Source organism: Cupressus sempervirens, chromosome 3, assembly GCF_028749045.1.
Source record: "Cupressus sempervirens isolate cs-2001-9-10 chromosome 3, ASM2874904v1, whole genome shotgun sequence".
Taxonomy (NCBI): Eukaryota; Viridiplantae; Streptophyta; class Pinopsida; order Cupressales; family Cupressaceae; genus Cupressus; species Cupressus sempervirens.
This window is the reverse complement of record NC_143120.1, coordinates 649822473-649831404: the sequence shown is the minus strand read 5'-3', so window position 1 is coordinate 649831404 and position 8932 is coordinate 649822473. Positions and strand designations below refer to the sequence as shown.

The 8932-nt window shown below is 32.1% G+C and overlaps 1 pseudogene; it reads right to left on the bottom strand.

The window, feature by feature from the left end:
- Nucleotides 1-6360: 6360 nt before the first annotated feature.
- On the bottom strand, nucleotides 6361-7766 carry LOC149568374 (isoleucine--tRNA ligase, chloroplastic/mitochondrial pseudogene; annotated as a pseudogene).
- Between the last annotated feature and the right edge of the window lie 1166 nt (nucleotides 7767-8932).

Sequence of the window (8932 nt, the reverse complement as noted above, 5' to 3'; positions counted from 1 at the left end):
GCCAGTGACATTGTGAGATAAAGAAGAATAAAATGTCTCAATGCTCATATCATCAAAAGGGTTGTATGATTCAACTGTCTGAATCATACGAAATAACTCCTCTCGCATTGCTATGACCTTCTCCCTATTAGGGAGGGTGGTAGAAGAGGAAAGTGAGGTATCCAAAACCTACATAGCACGAGATAATCTCACCACTGTATCTCTAAATAACTGCTGTCTATCATGGGTGGAGGAGGTCGATCTACGTGCTGTACCAAACTCAGCATTCTAACCCCCATCACGAACATTGGCATCCCTTAAGGATGTAGGAGCACAATCCCTAGAACTAGATGCCATAATTTATATATGAAAATAAATATGAGAATATGAATGTGAAGCTACAATCTGAGTGATAAATATCTAGAGATCTGCACATGCATATATATACAAATATAAACATACAAGTCTATTTAAATTAAAATAATTAAAAGTTAAATTTAATTTGAAACACATGTACATATAAATACACAACATTAAATGTATGGTGCTAAATGAACAATCATGTAACATACATATGTATTTTAAAACAAATTATCTTAGAGACCATATCTAATGTACATTGTAACGTGCTCATGCAAATGTGAAAAATAAATATTCGTACATGTACATGTATGTGGAATAAAAATAAAATAAAATTTCTTGATTAAATGATAACTAAGTGTACACATGTACATACATGCAATAAAAAAATATAATTCTTGACTAAAATCTAAATTTTGATGTAAATGCTTTGATGATTATGGGGAGTGTAGATGAGAGTTAGGACATAGGGATAGAAAAATTTGTTACTAGATAAGTAAATGAGTTTAGTTAGCAAATGTTAGTTTACAATTTAGAACTCATGACTTAATTTAGTAGTTTGAATTAGAGTTAAGAATGTTAATAAAGTAAATAGGATATAGTTTTATTAAGGTTGATAGTAAGGTCAGTGTATTATGTGCTAGTAAACATATGAATACCTATTACAACCTATAAAAGATGTAATGACCTAGTAGGAGTCCCTAGGTCCCCTTAACATATATATGGATAAAAATACCTACAAATGTATCATGAGGTCATTATGTGTCATTTGATAATGTAAGAATCATCATTACCTAATAAGACCTATTATATCCTAATAATACATATTAAGACTTATTAGAACCTATAAAAAATAGTATGACCTATTACGACTCCTATGTCCCCTTAAGAAACACATGTATGGATAACGTATTGAAAAATGCAGTTGACATAAGTGATCTTAATGTGTTGTTTGGTAATGTAAGACTCATTATTACCTGACAATACCTATTATGTGCTAGTAAACATATGAATACCTATTACAACCTATAACAGACGTAATGACCTAGTAGGAGTCCCTAGGTCCCCTTAACATATATATGGATAAAAATACCTAGAAATGTATCATGAGGTCATTATGTGTCATTTGGTAATGTAAGAATCATCATTACCTAATAATACCTATTATATCCTAATAATACATATTAAGACTTATTAGAACCTATAAAAAATAGTATGACCTATTACGACTCCTATGTCCCCTTAAGACACACATGTATGGATAATGTATTGAAAAATGCAGTTGACATAAGTGATCTTAATGTGTTGTTTGGTAATGTAAGACTGATTATTACCTGACAATACCTATTATGTGCTAGTAAACATATGAATACCTATTACAACCTATAACAGACGTAATGACCTAGTAGGAGTCCCTAGGTCCCCTTAACATATATGGATAAAAATACCTAGAAATGTATCATGAGGTCGTTATGTGTCATTTGGTAATGTAAGAATCATCATTACCTACTAAGACCTATTATATCCTAATAATACATATTAAGACTTATTAGAACCTATAAAAAATAGTATGACCTATTACGACTCCTATGTCCCCTTAAGACACACATGTATGGATAACGTATTGAAAAACGCAGTTGACATAAGTGATCTTAATGTGTTGTTTGGTAATGTAAGACTCATTATTACCTGACAATACCTATTATGTGCTAGTAAACATATGAATACCTATTACAACCTATAACAGACGTAATGACCTAGTAGGAGTCCCTAGGCCCCCTTAATATATATATGGATAAAAATACCTAAAAATGTATCATGAGGTCGTTATGTGTCATTTGATAATGTAAGAATCATCATTACCTAATAAGACCTATTATATCCTAATAATACATATTAAGACTTATTAGAACCTATAAAAAATAGTATGACCTATTACGACTCCTATGTCCCCTTAAGACACACATGTATGGACAACATATTGAAAAACGCAGTTGACATAAGTGATCTTAATGTGTTGTTTGGTAATGTAAGACTCATTATTACCTGACAATAATTTTTATGTGCTAGTAAACATATGAATACCTATTACAACCTATAACAAACGTAATGACCTAGTAGGAGTCCCTAGGTCCCCTTAACATATATATGGATAAAAATACCTAAAAATGTATCATGAGGTCGTTATGTGTCATTTGGTAATGTAAGAATCATCATTACCTAATAAGACCTATTATATCCTAATAATACATATTAAGACTTATTAGAACCTATAAAAAATAGTATGACCTATTACGACTCCTATGTCCCCTTAAGACACACATGTATGGATAACGTATTGAAAAATGCAGTTGACATAAGTGATCTTAATGTGTTGTTTGGTAATGTAAGACTCATTATTACCTAACAATAACTAGTTGTTAAAATGAACATCATCAATATCTAAGTGTGGTTCATTCGGTTAGTAGAGGGCCTATGTTATGGTTAGAATGTGGTACGATTTATGATTGTAGTTAATATAACGTTATGTTAGAAGGCGTATTTAATGTCAAAATTAATTTCACCATAAGATATTATTGTTTCACCTCTAGATCCATCAGGTTATGTTAGAAACTGAATAATGTCCCCTAAAGGTTTGCTACATTTTTCACTAATATTTTTCTACATGTTTACCTCATAACCTAATATTTTTTTATATTTTAACCTAATGTTTTTCCTAATGTTTTTCTAAATTTTAACCTAATGTTTTTCTATATTTTAACCTAATGTTTTTCTACACTTTTAACTAATGTTTTTCTATATTTTAACCTAATGTTTTTCCTAATATTTTTCTATATTTTAACTTAATGTTTTTCTACAATTTTAATTAATGTTTTTCTACATTTTTATCTCATGTTTAACTACATTTTTGCTAACAAATTAATTTAAATACCATTCTAAAATAATCTAAAATAATTACAATAATTTAAACATATTAAAAAATAAACAATTTTAAGCATTTCATTCACAAAATACGTTAAAAACAACTATTTTAAGTACAATTAACATCTATTAATCAAAAAATACGTTTAAAAACTATTAAAAAATGGGACGGAAAAAACCACTAACCAGTTACGGTCGAATCCCTTAACCTGCTCTCCAAACATCTAGGAACTGCAACAGTAACAATGATAGCCGCTAGAGGTTTGCGGCGATTTTTATACCAGCTCGGGGTTTCGGTCAAAACCCTTTCGACCGAACAGGTTTTGACCGAAATGGTACGTGCCATGTAGGTGCATGAAATCACCACGTGTGTACGGTCAGAGCCGTTACGGCCGAAACTGTTACGGTCGAAAGCGTTTCGGCCGAAATGGTACAAGATATCACAAATGGTGACAGAGCTTTGTGCTTTTACCCGTTGCAACAACAATATGTTGGTTGCTTTTAAAAATAGGCTTTTTAACACCTTCTATAGTAGTATCTATAGATTATTTTGTTCTTATCTAGACCACTACATAAAGAAGCTGAGCATTGACTGCAACAGTTACATTTCCAAGAATTATTTATGAGGTTGTAGTCCAGATAGCCAAATCCAAACTGGGTAGAAGTCCTTTGAGCAAATCAGGAGCTATTTCTGCTAGGTTAACCACTTTGAAAACAATATAAACACTTCTTGATATGTTTCCCTCTGGATACTCCAACTCAACCTTAGCCAAAGTTGTGCTAGATGAGGGACTCCAATGAACTAGTTTTTGGCCTCTATAAATGTGGCCCTGAAAAAAACATTTTCCCAAATACTTCAATCTGTGCAGCTTCATACTTTGGAGAAAGTGTCAAATAGAGATTTTCCCACTCTCCCCATATTCCATATCTCCTAAATGATTTCCTTTGAGCATCAATAGTTTTCTTAGACAATTGAGTAGCTTTCTTTCTTAGTTTTAATGGTGTGAGCTCTTTCCTTACCTCTTGGTCTATGGTCTACAAAACTTTGAGCTCAAGCAACTTATAATAATTTTACCTTGAGATATTTTATGCGTTGTTGCCATCATGGAAACCTTCTCTCCAAATGAAGAATTTCCTAGTCCATAGCCCACAACAAAGATGAAGATCGTCAGTTTGTGGTGCAAGTTAATCACTATTAATCACTAGTGCAAGTTAATCTCATATATATATATATATATATATATAAACTATCTCCCATAAGTATATATATATATATATATATATATGTATGTATATGTATACATATGCAGATCTGAATTATTCATATGCTCTCCTCTATATATGTATATTTCTATTTGTGACCAAAGCTAGAAGTGTAAGGTGCTAAATAGTTTTACGGATTCCTATTTTGAGAATAGGTGACTTGTTAGATATTTGCTTTAGGGGGGTAAGACCTATTATCCCCTTATCCCCCTTCTTTCCATTGCCATGGAATATTGTCTTTTTATTGCAGGTTATTCAAGGATTGCAACATTTACCTCTAGTGTCCACCATTTCTTTAACCAAACTAGAGATCTCCTCAAACTTTTGTCGCTACAAGTTCCTCCAACATTAATAATTGTAACCCTCTCAGCTACTATTATTTGTAATCCCCAATATATTGGGAAGGGAATCTAGCTAAGATAGATTTTGATCCAACCTTGTATTTTTTTTTGGAGGTTCTTCTATCAAAAATTCCCCTCTTGTATAAAAGAAGGTATGCCTTCTTAAAGACCCTTATAAAGGGCATCTATAATGTATATAGGACTCCAGTCCCGGGCTATACTAGGGGTTTTCTTTGCCCTATTCTTTTTCCCCCGGTGCCTGTAGTTGAACAGGCAAAAAAAATTGTAAAATCTTCTAATAATATAATATAAAGTCTTGATTACTATTACATATTAATGAATTTTATATTATATTAATGAATGTTTAGTGATTGTATTGATTGAATGTTATAGTTCATAAATGGATGAATGAAATGAATTATGTAATTAGATGTTAATGGGGAATTTAGATTGATGTTAGGGGGAGGGGGATGAGGCTAAATGAGCTTCCACGTTCATGTGGTTGGCCTTGTTAAGTAGAGAATATTAAAGTATTCTCAAAATGAAGTGAAGCTCAAACTAACATACCTTATTTCCTTTATTTTATTTTATTTTTTAGTTCTCTTAATTTTTTATGAAATAGAAATTATCATCTTCATCTTCAATTGGCTCTGAGGGTGAAGCTTGATTGAGGTAAATTAACTGTATGCTAAATTTGATACATCTTTTTGTTCCAATAATTTATTGTTTCCTACTTGGGTTCTATCTAAAATTTGCTAAATTTTTAGGTTCTCATGCATACATATAGAGGACATTGTGAACAAGGACAGTTTGGATAAGTACTATTTCTTATTCATAATGGACGATTGAAAGGTTTATGAAAGTGGAATGATGATTTTCTCTTTGGTTTGGAGCATGGTAAATAATTAACATCATTCAATTCACATTACAAGGCATATGATAGTGGAAAGGAAGACAGTCCTTTGTGTGATGTCCCTGGATTTGAAAATGCACGCATGAAGCTTTTACGATATGTTTCATTTATTGATTGCCCGGTGTGTATAATAATAACATAGTTTAGTGATTTTTAATTTGTTTATGCAAATCTTTAGCAATTTATTATTCTACAAAACAAAATTGACCTGATCCAAGAGAGTGTAGCAAACAACCAGCATGAGGCAATTTAGAAATTTATTTAGGTAAGTTGAAATTCATTCTGTGCATTTTAAATATATTTAATCTCAATAATAAATGCATTGATTATTATTATTACCAATTCTAATATCATAATTTTTTTTCCTTGTGACTCTAAGGTGTTGTAAATGTTTTTGTTCTATTAGGGTACCATTGCTGATGGAGCTCTAGTTGTACCAATATCCGCACAACTGAAGTACAACATTGATGTTGTATGTGAATACATAACAAAGAAGATTCCTATTCCTAAGCATAATTCAAGTTTCTTTGTCATTAATAGGTTCTCTAATGTTTTCCTATTGTTTTTTAATCTTAATTGTTCCTAATTTGATTTGCCAATCTTTTTTGTCCTCCAATCATAAGGATATTTATGTTTGTACACTTATTCCATGATAAGACATGAATATTCATCTAAGCTCTTGACAATTGCCACATTTTTATCACCCAAGACATCCAAACCAACAAACTCCCCACTTTCTTCAATAAACTTACCATTATCATCTATAGGAGATGATACTAGAAGCTTATATTTCATGCTAGTCAAAAAATATTCTTGGCCATGGCCTGTGGCAGTATGAACCAACCCTATTCTAGATTCCATTGTTATGTAATCTCCACCCACAACACAAGGGTATTCCTTATTTTCTAAGGGATGGATATAACTATAATTTTCAAGATCTAAACCACAAAATGCACATCAAGCTCAAGTACCCACCACATCAATTGTAGACTACTAACTAAATCTATTGCAACAACAATATGTTGGCTACTTTCAAAAATAGGCTTTTTAACACCTTTTGTAGCAATATCTACATATGATTTTGTTCTTACCTAGACCATTGCATAAAGAAGCTGACCATTGAATGCAACAATAACATTTGTAGGAATTGTCCATGGTGTTGTAGTCCAAATAGCCAAAACAAACTAGGTAGAAGTCCTTTGAGAAAATTAGGAGTTGTATCTACTATGTTAACCACTTTGAAAATGACATAAACACTTCTTGATATGTGTCCCTTTGGATACTCCAACTCAACCTCGGCCAAAGCCATGCTAGATGAGGGACTCCAATTTGTCTAAATACTTCAATCTATATAGCTTCATACATACTCTGGAGCAAGTGTCAAATAGGGGGGCCCGACACATGGTGCACCTTATAACCTTCAAGCAGCTTATAACTATTGATAAAATCTTTCAGTATCTTGTTCAACACATGCCCAATATGAAAATTTCCATTGACATAAGGGGGATCATCATGAAGATTAAAAATATCCCGTGTGTTCTTGTTTGCAACCCTATTTAATATATATTTCTCATCCCGCAGCATCTATATTTCTAGTTCATGTGTTGTTGAATTGGCTTTGAGGGTGAAGCTTGTCTGAGGTAAGTCAACTGTATGCTTGTACTCATTTTCATCTTTAGTTTTTCCTTGTGATGTTTTATGTGCCATTTCCATGATGAAAACCTTCTCTCCAAATGAAAGAGTTGAGTAAGACCTATCAGAAACTAAAACAAGAAATGGGTATTTTTTTTTCAACAAATAGATGCATTGCCAAATTGCTTGAAATTGGGGATGGATGTAGAGTTGTGTTTAAGAAAAATTGGCAAAGAAGAAAGTACAAGGCTATGACAAGTAGCCAACAAACTATTTCCTCCTAGGGTTGTACATATAATAGTTAAAGAGGATGTAATGCTACTCCTAATTAGACATTGAAGAATTGCCCATTGCATAGCCCTTAAATAAACAATGTTGAGCAAGTTGAGATTAGAAACCTTATTCAACATGCTTTCACTTATTTTTTCACTTCGGCTTCCACATCAACACTCACATAGGAGATAAGAGCCCACATAAAAGATGAAGACTTTCAGTCTATGGTGCAAGTTAATCAATGAGGAGGAGGAGTTCTTAATCCATTTTTTGTGTATCCTACAATTATGGCTTACAAATAGACCACATTCCTTTAAGGCATTCTATAAAATAGTTCACATACCTTACCTATGATTTGACATTTTGCATGAATCCTGTACTCTCTCATCCTAATGATGGATTATGAAGAGTGATCTAAAATGATGATGCTAAAAAGCACACATAATCAAATCCAAAATGAACTTGCATTACAAATGGATTGTGGAAATCTGATATTGTTAATTTTGCATGCATGTCTACTAGGAAAATCACAACTTAAACATTTATATAATAGATTTTATGAGATTATATATATGTTTAAGTTGTGATTGTCCTCATAGACATGCATGTAAAATTAACAATATCAGATTTCTACAATCCATTTGTAATGCAATTTCATTTTGGATTTGATTGTGTGTGTTTTTTAGTATCATCATTTTAAATCACTCTCTGTAATCCATCATCAGGATGAGAGAGTGTAGGATGCATGCAAAATGTCAAATCATAGGCAAGGGATGTGAACTGTTTTATAGAATGCCTCAAAAAAAATTCTGACAAAATTTTGACCAATGCCTAGTAGTTTTTGACCAAGCATTGGTCAAAATTTTGACCAATGCCAAGTATTTTTCTACCAAGCATTGGTCAAAATTTTGACCAATGCCTAGTAGTTTTCAACCAAGCATTGGTTGAAATTTTGACCAATGCTTAGTAGTTTTCTACCAAGCATTGCTAAAATTTTTGACTAATGCCTGGTAGTTTTCTTCAAAATTTTGATCAATGCCTAGTAGAAATTGTACCATGGCTTTTGAAAGATTTTGACCAATGGATTGGTCAAAATTTTGACCAACTAGTGAGTTGGTCAAAATTTCGACGAGAAATTTTTTGACAAACTAGTTGCTCAACATTTTGGCCAACCTGGGTAAAAATTCAACTAGTATTCATCAAAAAATGAGGTTAAATATACTAGTGTAATCATCACTGATATATCGCT